Below are 12,990 nucleotides of genomic sequence, written 5' to 3' on the forward strand. Positions count from 1 at the left end.
GATTCCCTCATCTTTCCTTCAATGGATGCACAACATAATCGATTCAGATGTATCCATCTTTGTGTTCTGAAATCAAATGATCAGTATATGCTTGAAGTAAAATAGTCAACGTACAAGTTCATATAATGCGAACCAATCCTCTATAAGATCAATAGACAACAGATACTCATGTTTGAACGTAGGCGAGTGAGTCTATTTGTAAAAACGGGGTGTTATACAGATACCCCTCTACTGTAGTCGTTCCCATCCCGTTTTCCCGTTCATTTCGTATGCTAGACTATACCTTATATATATAATCGTGTCTCGAAAAATGGGAAGAAGGGACGGGAAAACGATGCGGGAACACAGTAAAAAGGTTTTTGGGCATGGTGTCCCATTTGGATATTTCGATAACATAGTAGCATTTAGCAGATGTGTAATGGTCACGTATACACGTTCCTTTTTAGTTTGTATGACTTACGTCATTTTATAACTTTTTTTACAAATTTCCAATCAAGACGGGTATATAAGAGCAGCCGACACGTTTCCTTTACACAACATTCGATCATGGCAAACCAGGAAATTTCTTTGAATAAACGCCACTTACTCGTGCAGCTTGGTGAGGAGCAAAGTGAAAAACTTTCTCAGCTTGAATTCTTCCCATTTGAGAGCGGAGTTTTGGTAAATGGAAACACCTTGATTCCCGGGGAGAACAACTTTTACGCTTCACAAGGGAATTTCAAAAAGTTTTTCAAAAAAAACTAAAAAAAACTGCCTACTAAACCCGTTCGATTGCGGGCCGAATGCCCCTTAAACCTTCTTCAAAAAATTTTAAACACTGAGGGAATTAGATTGCAATACATGTTGTCAAGCTGTTAGAAGATGACAAAAAAGAGACGCTCAAACATAAAAATGAGAGAACGCTTCACAAAAGAAAAAAAACAAAATCAAAAGTGACAAAATTTAAAAAGTTTAAAGGTGCATTGCGGGTTTCCGCAATGGAGACATCCCTGCCAATAAACTTTTCCCTTTAAAAACCGCGTTTGAAATGCAAAAGGGACATGGAAAGTACACACAGAGATCGAACTTGTTTTCCCTTCGCGTCTTTCCCAATAACTTTTTCATGTCGATAAAACGGGAAAAATGATTAAAACGCGTTTTTTAAAGGCTGGTAAAAAAAACCAATAAAAAATAACAAGTTGGAGGACAAATCGCAACCCCTTTACTCCTGATAAATGAAAACAAGGAACAAAACCCCTTTGAAATAAAACGGAAAAGCTCACGATTTAAAGAAGAAACACTTTTAAGATTTATTCTGTTAGGCCAGGCTTTGGCAAAAATTTTCAAAAACCGTGACAGAGGATTCAATGCTTGAAAGTCAGGGATTTGAAGTAAACGGACTGAAATGTTATGGAATAAACGCAAAGCAAATCAAGTTACGATCTCGGGAGTTTAAACTTTCCATGTCATTTACATTTAAAGCGGGGGTTTTTTAAATTTAAAAAAAATTTGGGTTTGGCGGGGATGCCCATTGCGGAAACAGCAAGTGCAATGCTTTTGGCCCAAAAATCATTTCCCCGGGTTGTAGAAATTTTTACGAGGGGAAAATACATCACATTAGCGGGAACAAGAAGACATTTGGAAAGTCGTTCAGGGAAAGTGCTTTGGGAAGCTGTACAAATCCAAAAAGGGAAAAAGCTAAATTTGCAAGGGTATTTTGGGGGAAACTTTATTCGGCCGTTTCCCCATCTTGGTTTGGACGATGAAGAGAACCAGAAGTTTTACAGTAGTTTTATGTATGTGATAGATGCCCAAATTTGTATGAACACGATGAGCCCGCAGAAGAACACTTCGTTGGGAGATTCCACACCGGAAACAGAAAAAAGATATACCCTAAAATTTCCAAAGGGTTGTCCATAAACTTAAAGATAAAAGAAAAAAAAAAAAGGATAGGTACTTCAACAAGTTCGTCAGATTTTACTCCTGGCAATCAAAGCACTCGTTTGAGTGAGTCAGCTAATAAAAAATGCGCGTTCAACCCCTATAAAGAAACCCCAATTTTTCGATAACAGGGACTTTGAGTTAGAAAATCGAAGGAGAAAAAGCAGGTTTTTAAATATAAGAAAAAACCGAAGGGGCCTCGACAGAGACAGCATTCTGAGTTTTGCAAAAAAATCATTTTGGATGTCCCCGTTGTACTGTTTTTTGTTTCAAGTTGTAATTTTCAATTTTTCCAATAAAGCAAAAAAAAATCATTTTAATTTGTCTTTTTTGTTATGAAAACATCAAAATTTTGGGATCCCATTAGCCCAGTCTTTTTCCCTTTTAAATTTAAAAGGGGAATTTGCTGGGGACACTAAACTCCCCTTATTTTCCAAGCAAAACCTAGAGAAAACCACCCCAAAACATACATTTTTGGGTTTCCTGACTTTAAAAACGGGGCCCCCAAACTTATTTTAAACGTTTTCCAGCCCCCGTTTTCCCCGAATTTTTTTTCCCCTTTTTTTCCCGGAGACACGACTTTAGTCTATTTATATATCTATAAAATTTCTCAAGCCAAAAAAAAGGAGACGAAAAGGAAAATACCCGCCCTGTTTTGGGCTGTTCTTGAAAAGCAATTTACACAAAACCAAAGTGAAAGCCTCAAAGGTTAAAAAAAAAATAAATTTTAAATTTCCTAATTTAAAAAAAGAATACCGTCACATGATTTTAAAACCCTTTCCAAAAACTGTCAGCTTTAAAAAAAGCTTTGCACTATGGATTAAAAATTTTTTTCATTGAATTTTGGGCCCCAAAAAACAAATTTCCCAAAACGGGGGACTCCAATTTGTTTTGTTTTTCAATTCCCGGGGGTTTTGCCCGGGAGGAACATTTCCCCCCCTAAATTTTTAATCCCCAAAAAATTTTTTACTTCAAAAGTTTTATAAACCCTCAAAATATCATCAAAACAAGGGACAAAAGAAAAAAGCCACTTTTTAGCAAACCAAAAAGAGTTTTAGATTAAATGTGTTTTGAAAAGAAATTTTTTATGAATGAGGTTTTTGAAAAAAATAATTTTTTTTCAGGAAAAGGGAGAAATGGACTGAAAAAAAAAACCCCCCCCCGGGCCCATAAAATTCGGGGGGAAATTTTTTTTGGGGGTTTTTGGGAAAAACATGACAAATTATGACAATTTAAGACGAAATGGACAGCGATATGACTTTTCCCCCACAAAAATAAGAAAATGGGGGAAGGGGGGCAGTTTTGAAAAATAATTTCCTTTTTCAAAAAAAACCCAAAAAAAAAAAAGAAGGGAGTATGACAAGATTTGGGGACTCATTGGGATTTTCATTTGATGTTGCTGCTGTGATTGTTGCAGAAAAAAAACCCACCATTTGGAAAAGCTTGGTTTGATCACATCAGCTCAGGAACATCAGAGGGAAGGGAAAAGGGTTTAAAAGAAAAGTGACAAAAATTGATGGGGAAAAAAAGGAATTGTACGAAAATTTTAGGACAGAAAAAAAGGGTGGGGTTCCCTTTTTTGACAACAAAAAAGAAAAATCACAGTCGGGATTGAGGGTTTTCATTTTAAGGCGTTTTCCCCCCCTTTGTCCCCTTATTTGTTCGTTCCCTTTAAGCAAATGTTGTGATCGGCGGGCCGACCGCTGGTTTCATTGGAGGCTGGTAAATTCCGAAATTTTTATTTGTACTTTTTACGGGAAAAAAACTTTACCCCAAAAGTAATGTTTTCACTTCAATGGGGCAAAAGGGTTTAAAAGGGGTAGAAAAATTTTTTTCAAACCCTGAAAAATATTTATTTCTATTTTGTACTAATTACCAAGGGATAAAAATCAAATTTTTAAAAGATTGAAAAATATGTTTTTTCCTAAGAAAAAGCACAAAAAAAGGGGTTTTTTTTCTGGAAGCATTAAACCCTTTAAAAAAAAAAAAGTTAAAATTTGAAGATGGGGTTATATTTCATAGACCCTTTTTTACCCAGTTTGAGCCCGGGGCCCGTTTTTGACGCACACCCGTGTATTATATTTCAATAATTTTCCTATGTTTCAATGACCAATTTCGATTTCAAAAATTTAATTTAGTAAAAAAAATGAAGGATCCGTCCCTTTTTTAAGGTAAAAATGAATAGAGAAATGCTTTTTTATCATTTACAAACAAAAACCTTTTTGCTACAAAAAATTCAACACTGTGCCAAATTAAAGACGAAAAAAGGCCCGGGCTTCCAAAAAAAAGTTTCCCCTTGGCATTCAACAATTTAGGTTGGTAAATTGCGCACAATTTTAAACCCCGAAACATCGTTTTTCAGAAACAGTACACGTTTTAAAGCCTTTAATTTAGCTACTGAACATCAACCTTTTTTAGGTTGTACAAGGGGTAAACAAAAAACTTGACTGTCGAAAAAACAGAATATTCTCTGAAATATGCACTTTCGCAGCCAAACACTGTTGCATTCTGATCTAAAGCGTTGTGCACATTTGTGATGCAAAACACCTTAATTCAATAAATGCACATGTTCAAAATTCTGTAAAATTACACAATGCTCGTTGATTTAGTGTGTACAAGTCATTGAACACCATAATGTCAGTATTTAGAGCAGTCTGCGAAACAGTTATGACGTTCAGAATCAATTCACCGCATCCAACGTACAAACAGTGCAGTCTCAAATGTGCTTTGAACAAAATGAAAGTAAAAAGTTATCTCGGTCTTTGAAGCATAATCAAATTATTTATAGGATTTGAAATTATCAAAATGAAAAGGTAAGTGTATTTTATGGAAGCGAATACCACTAGTTTTAGTTTCATAAGTTTGTAGTGAAAATAAACACTTTGTTTACTTTCCTAACGCAACAGCATGTGTGCAGAAATGACGCAATTTCTGTCAAACTTTAAGACGTTATATTTTGTTAACGCATGTATGGAAAAACTATCTCTATTAGGACAAAAAAGCCAGTTCCCAGGCGTAACGAGTGCATGCAAGTTTTTATTCTGGTACATTTGGTTATGTATAATATTTACCATGAAAATAAGCGATGTTGAAACGTGAATGTCTTATTCAATTCTCTATGGAAATTCATTTTGTTGGTCTCCTTGGATAGCTAAAGCCTTTTTGGTTTGATGTTAATTATTCATAATTTAAAAAAAAGTCTGAAAACTTATGATTTTTAGCACAGAAGGGACGAACCGTATTGGTCAACATAACACTACGCGCCAATGTGCAATGTTACAACTTCAAGACATCGTGGTATTCTAATACATGAATGGAAAAACTATCTGCTTTCGAATCAGAAAGCCAGTCACCGAGACTAATAATTGGATGCAAAATATTTGTTCTGAAACATTTGGTTTAGCAGATATTTAATTTTGAATAAAAGGCGGAATTCCTCAAAATAAATACAAAAATGAGCCATTTTGAAATGCAAATATCTCATTCAATTCTGAAATAAAATTCATGTGCTTTGTGTCATTCTGTAGGCAAACACTTTCTTGTTTTATGGCTATTTGTCACATTTAACAACATCGGGGAAGGACTTATTTTTTTTGCTAAAAAATGACAGTCCACTACAAACAAGAAAATAGCCGCGCCGTTACAACAAAAATGCATGCTTTGGCGATTATTTTACAAAAAGTAAAGAATGAGACTATTTTCATCTTTCTACGATCAGGAATTAAAATTTCATCAATTGATTTGAAGCGGCCCTGTCATCCACCATTTCTTGTCTTTTTTGGAAACCTGATTCCAAATTTAGTCTGCATTTTCCAAAAATCTGGGTGGTGACCTCAGTCACGTGAGGTCAAGCTAGGTTCTGCAAGAAGCGGGAGATGTGGCTTCCAGCGCGCGAGAGTATTTCTGTGAAATAAAGTCTTATTACATACTCGTTTCTATTCCCCGTTAAGTTACACTGGTACCGGAAAGGTCAATAGTTTACCATACACTGACGCCTGAATTTCATATCGGGTGCGGGACGTAATTAAGTGTGTGTTGTTGCACTTTTTTTTTTCAATTTAGTTCAGTATTGTCAATCGTATTCAGGCTATTGAACATATTTATGATATTTACATAATTATTATACATGTAGATGCGTACGTAATTAAAAGGTTATTATCTTTGCAACGAGAATTATGCACTCGTTCTTCAGCGGAAGAATATTGCGCTCCTAAAATCGTGCAATATTTTTTTACACTGAAAATTGTTCAGGGCACATAGACTTTCAAAACGTGAAAGAATTTTATCCTTGTCCTTACATAACGTTGGGCAATTTTCTCCTCCCTTGTTTTGCTTTTACTGATTGGCACGGGCAAATCATTAATACTGGTTGTCATGACCCGACTCTATATTTGGCGAAACAGCAAAGCCGATATGGGGAATTACTTGGCCCTACACTGCGATAATTCATGGACAAGTGTTTTATGCTTTGCTACGCCAAAGGGAATCACGACGTTCCCTCTAGTGAGATGTGCAAACACACCCTTTGGTTGCCTAGCTGTCCGGACGCCGCAGTTAGTGTATGGGCAAAAGCACCGAATGCCTATCTATGATACCGAACTGCCATTGAAATCATGTTATACTACATCTAATGCGATTGCTCCCATAATTATTACGCATCTGTAACGCAAAAGGTTATAATAAACCACATGATGTTAACATGATGTTGAAATCGTGTTCTTCTCCTACTATGGAACATTTTACCTCTAGGCATCTCAATGCAAAAGGTTATAATTGAAATTTTGTATTGCTACTATGCTTTTTCTCCATATTCGTATCAGTTAAAAAACAACATGATTCTAACATGATGTTGAAATTTTCTCCTAATGCGTCTTACTGTTGAGCTAAGTTGCAGTAAAGAATCCATGTTTGGTCTGGTAGCAATTTGTCCAATGTGGCAGAAAATTCTTCTAATGCAACATGATAATAGTATGTTTAGCCAGTATAAGGAACGTCAAAGCATTGCTATCCTCGTGTGCCTGGAGAAATTTGCAAACATTTCTGGAATTTGAAAACGTACTATGCAATCTAATGCATGTTTGGTCATATAGCATCAGTAACTGTATGATTTTGTGCAATATTACAACATGAAGAAAGCATTTAATTCGTATATGACTATTGCATTTGCAGTACAGGATAAATTTGACAAAACACTTCACTTGCATATATTTTCATTATTATAGCATTTTTAGTATTTGAAAGCATGTTTTGGTCACAAATCATCAGTGACTGTATGTGAGTCTGTCTAATGTGGGAGTGACAAATATGCTAAGGTGGTCCGTACTCATTGTTTTATAGTATAAATGGAAAACTTGGCAATTGCCATTGCAAGTATTAAGAATATACTGCGGGACCTAAATGTGCCAGATCGAGCCATTTCATGTTTTCAGGCATTTTCCTAGAGCACTGCAAAAACACGTCTGCTCTCTATGGCTGCACAGTTAGTCATGTGACCACTAACAACTTGAGGAAAAAATGCTCGACGCTGATTGGTAAGTAACTTTCAGTGTAGACTCGTCCTCTGGTGCTAAACTACGTTGGAAGCTGTCAGCTAATCAAAACGTTTTGTGACGTCACGGAGTTTATTTTTGGTAGGCCTATAAACGCAGCTGCACAAGCTCAGTTGTTTTCACCATGAGAATTTCAAGGTGTTTCGGCGTCGGTTTGTTTAAAATGTTTCTCGTGTGTATGGATTAAGTTCGTGGTAACAAGAGTACAAGACAAAAAAGAATGCCTGGGTTGATTCCGAACAATATCTGTCCGGCCTAAAATGACCGGAGTTCTCCTTTGATTGAAATGACACACGGGATATGAGACTTCATTTCGATGTCGTCTGAGTGTCTAATGTTTGCGTCTTCCATCAAATTGATTCTGCGTTCCGATATTGACGGTAGACATGGTCACCCTTTGATTGTTAAATGCTTTTGCAGATCGCTAGAAAATGCGATAGCCAATTAAAGAACCCCACTAAGTCTTCATATTTTTTGAATGTTAGGAGCAATGACGAGTTGTTTGAATCGAGCCCGATTGGACCATTGCTACATTACTTTGGTATTTAGACCATAGTGTTAAGATACATAGAATGCTAGTTAAGTCTTAGTTGTTAGTTGTTAAGACAAATTGTGCAAAACTTATTTAGCTATTGAATGTATTTCTCTCTCCACAGGACTTGGTCACTTTTATCATTGGTGGTGGAGTACGGAAAGGTGCGTTTTCATATCCTAACTTGTTTAGTTTTATTTAGAAAAACGACTCTTGGCTTACTCTAACTGCTACTTGATAGGGTAACTGACATCAAAATTTCAGAAAAACACAAGCTCTTACATGTACTTGAAAAATCAAAGTTAAAAATTCAATGTTGCATCTAGTAAACAGCTTATTTGACATGTAACAGCTGTACACAACACGATGCAACCTTTTCTCTCTTCTCTTGCTCTCTTCAAAAAACCGAAATTACTAATGCTAATGGACTGAATGGCAACCGGTATTGCTGTGGTCGTCCTGAAGTTTAAGGAAAAAGGACAGTTAGACGTATGGAGGTATCGTTATGGAAAAGTAGGAATCTCCCCGTTTAGTGACAGGATGTTGTCTTTTTATGTCCGCTATTGATTACTAAACAGGGTATGCAAACCAGCCCTGTATACCAAAAGGTGCCTACTTACAACAAGCATGGAGCTTCCTCTGAGTTAAAACAAAACAAAGAACGCCCAACTCTGGTGTAAGTTACATTAAAATTGAAGACTCAGTGGCAAACACATTTCTTTTTCTTTTCATAAAAACCAAAAACATTAACGGACCGAATGGCAACCGATATTTCTTTTCAACTTGTCTCTCATAGATTGGCGCGGTTAAACTGTCAATGCTGACTAGCGACCGACTCTTCTCTGTACTTGGTAGGCAACGAAACCGGTGTGGAGAATTAATTCACCCGTCATCGCGATAATTATATACAAGATGCAACATGACAAAACCACGTTACTAGGAAAAAGAATGTTTCTCAATGATGTTTGCTACTACCTTTGAACAGCCTTGTCGCCCAAGCATTGCGGCAGGTATCGGGTATTGGCATGAACATCTGAAAGTGAGTATGTCAATTGAAAGTGAGTTTCGCTTCTACTTCTACTCTCTGTCTCTTCTCGAAACATGCCAGTGACAATTATGGACAAACGCAGAGTCGAAGAAATTTGGTACTGCTTATTTGTGACTTTTAGCTGTCTTGTCTCATATGTTGCGGTTAATGTTTTCGAATAGATATTACAAAGTCAAAGAAATACGTCGGCTCTTACTTCTAACCGATGTCTCTCTAGTTTACTATTTTATTGAAATATGTCACTTCATACTGGTAATTTTAACACGATATATTTTGCACACAGAAGGGCATTGATGATGACCTAAGGCCAACCATTTCTTTATTGATTCGATTTAAAGTTTGTAAAGCCCTTTCATTTTTATTGAATAACATTTACAAAAGGTTTGGGAATGCAGTTTTCAGAGAGGTCATTGGTATTCCCATGGAAAAAAAATTGTGCACCCCTTGTCGCAGATTTGTTTTTATATTGTTATGAAAGAGACTTTATGTTGAGCCTTTCTCCGGGCACGCAGGCAGATATTATGACTGCTTTTAATAATACATCACGCTATCTGGATTATATTCTTATTATGGATAATCCGTTTGTTTTGGTCAATTGATGGGTACAATTTATCCTAGGGAGCTTCAGTTAATTAAAACGAACATGTCGGATACTGATGCTTCATTTTTAGATTTACATCTCTCTATTTATGACAATATTATACATACCAAAATTTATGACAAGAGGGATGATTTTAATTTCAATATTGTAACTTTTCCCCATTTGGATGGGGATGTACCTCAGGCTACATCTTATGGGGTATATATTTCTCAACTAATTCGGTTTGCTAGAGAGTGTAGTCATATCAAGGATTTCAATGAACGCAATCAATATATTACAAATAAACTTCTTCAGCAAGGCTACCGTTATTACAAATTTCGTAAATATTTCGCTAAATTTTACAATCGTAATTCTGATTTATTTTTAAAATTCAATAGTAATTTAAAGACATTTCTGCTAGAAGGTATTTCTAAACCCGTTTTCTAAGGGGATGTGGTTTACAAACTTCGAAAGATCATGGGTCATGGTAATTTTCCAACTGTATTTGGTAAAATTATAAAACGTTTTATAAAAACATGTTACCCAACTGTTTTAAGACAAACCGCATGTTAAGTGTTCGACCCGTTTACAGTTGGACACTACGCTTCCCTCTTTGATTGTGTCTGACGGAAGAGGGGGAGGACTCTTTGATAAGCAGTTCTTAAATCATGCCAGGACTGAACTGTTTCGATATCTGTCCTCTGGCCTGTTTCGTCGGGCCCTTAAGGGTGTTTCTCCTGTTGCTCTGTGTTTTTGCTTCATAATGTTTACTTTATATATATGGTCCCAATCAGTTAAAAAGACTTAAATGTCACTACTGATTTGTGAGAATTGAAAACAGAGATTTGAGTATATAAAGGCAAATGTTGAACCACTTCGGATGTGTAATGTAACTCGGGCTCGTATATAAAGCAGCATCGAAACTAATCTTATTTGGTTAGTGGACTTGCTGTGGCATGTGCGTGTTCGTTTGTACTGCTAGGCGCTTTGCCGTAATTGGTCTGGTATAATTATTGTGGTTGTGATTTAGTTCGTATAAATTCTCTCTACTATATATATACATGATCATTTTTGTGTTTTACATGCCATTGCCTTTTTGTTTCCATTACGTGAGTTAGAGATTCACTTGGCGGGGATTACTTTTATTTATACTGTCCCGTATCTTTGGAACATGGTGGGGGTAAGAGTGAGGTTGGGTGCGCACCATAAACCGGTTTAAGCTCCCCAGTGGTGTTTTTGTCACTGATCGTTCCAAGTCGGTGCCCAACTGTGTTCCTATGTTTGTTCGTTTTGTCCTGTGTGCGTGTGTGTGTGTGTTTGTGAGTGATGTGTGCGTCTGCGTGCTGTGGTTTTCATTTTGTGGAGGCTGCTGTTTTGGTACGTGGTATTCACTGTTTGCTTTTTGTCTTTGTGTTTTAGTTGTAAAGCAAAAACAATGACCGCTTTTGAAAGTATTCATGTACAATGCTCGTCTTCTATTCTTGACGAAACAGAGACTATGTAACAACGAGGTCTATGGTTTAAGCATACAAATATCTATCATGAACTGATAATTGCAATTGGTTTTTCATACTGTTGTTTTCACTAGTTATTGAAGAGTAAAATCATACTGTTTGTTTGCTAAATGCTCGTATACTGAAAGTGGATGAACACATGTATGTTTTGAGCCGATGGTCAATTGACAATTCTTGTGTCAATTTCATGAGCCACCAGGTTAAGTTCACAAATGTATCACGTTGTAAACTCAAAGCCATTCAGCTATGTTCTGGTGTTCAAACCATGGTTGTTTTTTGTTTACGCTAGTTTAGAAGAAGGGTACTGAAGTATTGTTTTGCCTTATTGAATTGCCTATTAGCAATGTATTGTTCGGTCTTAGTTTGTATCATATTAATAAGTGTTAGGACTTCTGGCCAAACATAAGACCAATAAACAAAACAAAGCAGAGTATTGTGTTAGCATTGCATTGTCATCATAATATGTCAATAGAAATAACATCAGTCAGTACTGTAGTCAGTAAGTCTCTTTCTCACACTACATCGTGCCCTTTGCTTTAATCTTATCGACACAGATTTTACTAAAGTTGTGTCCACAAGACACAAGTCTGTGTTGTTTTTGAGCTGATTAACAAATTGCTCACAACAGCAGTACATTCCTTGCTCCCTTTTTAGATTTAAAAATTATCTTTATATTTGATTCTTTATTGATTGACTGATCAGACAAATCAGAATCTAGACTGGGTTGAAATAGTCCTCCAGGTAGTCTTTTAGAAGATCTGGTAGTGGTAGCTTGTCGATATCAGATGATTTATCAGGATACAATGACTTGTTTATTGTTACTCTGATGATACTCCGCTTAGGGTGTAACAGTTTGTTAAAAAATGTAGATATCATAACCATTGAAAACATACAGTCAAAAACATGGTGAATAAACACATTGAACTTTGTTGTAGGTGATTTTAAGATTACTGTGTACTTGAAGTGATCGATTTTATCGCCAACCCTAAACATGACAAAGGATCCAATAGTCGAGGCAGATAGTATTTCATGTGCTTCTTTCCTCAAGCTTCTCTTCAAGTCTTTATCTTTAGCTCGTGTCTCAGATAATCGATGGGCGAATTGAAAACCTCATAAAAGTCGTCATCGCTTTGGTGTTCGTCTTGAATTACAATAGGTTGTTTCACTTCATCGGGAAGTAGAAAGCAATATTCACGAACATCATTGATGACTGGTAAAATTTTCAACATTTGACGCTTATATTTACAAGTCATGCTCCTCCTTTCTCCTTTAAGTCTCATTAAGGGCAGCACATTGTATGCTTAGAGTTTTTCCAATACTTTGAGCATCATCAAGATAACTTTGTTATCATGATGCAACACTACACCAGCTGTGTCATTTTCTAAGACTTTTCGTTTATCCGTAACAGTGGTCTTATGACACTTGCTCTCTAATGAAACAAGTACCATATTAAATCCGGCTTTCAAAATATTCAGGTCGTGTCTTTCTGTGCATGTGTATGCAACATAACGTTCAAATGAAGATCGGGCTGCTATTTCCAGTGTATCGATGCTAGAGTTACGAAAGACAGGTATTTTGTAACACATATTTTACCTGTGTTCATGACGGACGTCAGTACAAAATAAACAAGGCTACGCATATAATTCTATATGTATGTTATAACTATTTTCATTTTTTGAAATAAAATCAAACACATGGGCAAAGCATAATATTCACTTTTCCTATCCTATTTCGATACAACAATTTGATGACATGTTCATGAGAACATGAGTCGATGTTCGTCCATTAATCATGATACAATACTCTTACTTTCGCATTCATTTCTCTTATTCACTCATGGGTTGACC

Source organism: Mercenaria mercenaria, unplaced genomic scaffold (genome assembly GCF_021730395.1).
Source record: "Mercenaria mercenaria strain notata unplaced genomic scaffold, MADL_Memer_1 contig_1091, whole genome shotgun sequence".
Taxonomy (NCBI): domain Eukaryota; kingdom Metazoa; phylum Mollusca; class Bivalvia; order Venerida; family Veneridae; genus Mercenaria; species Mercenaria mercenaria.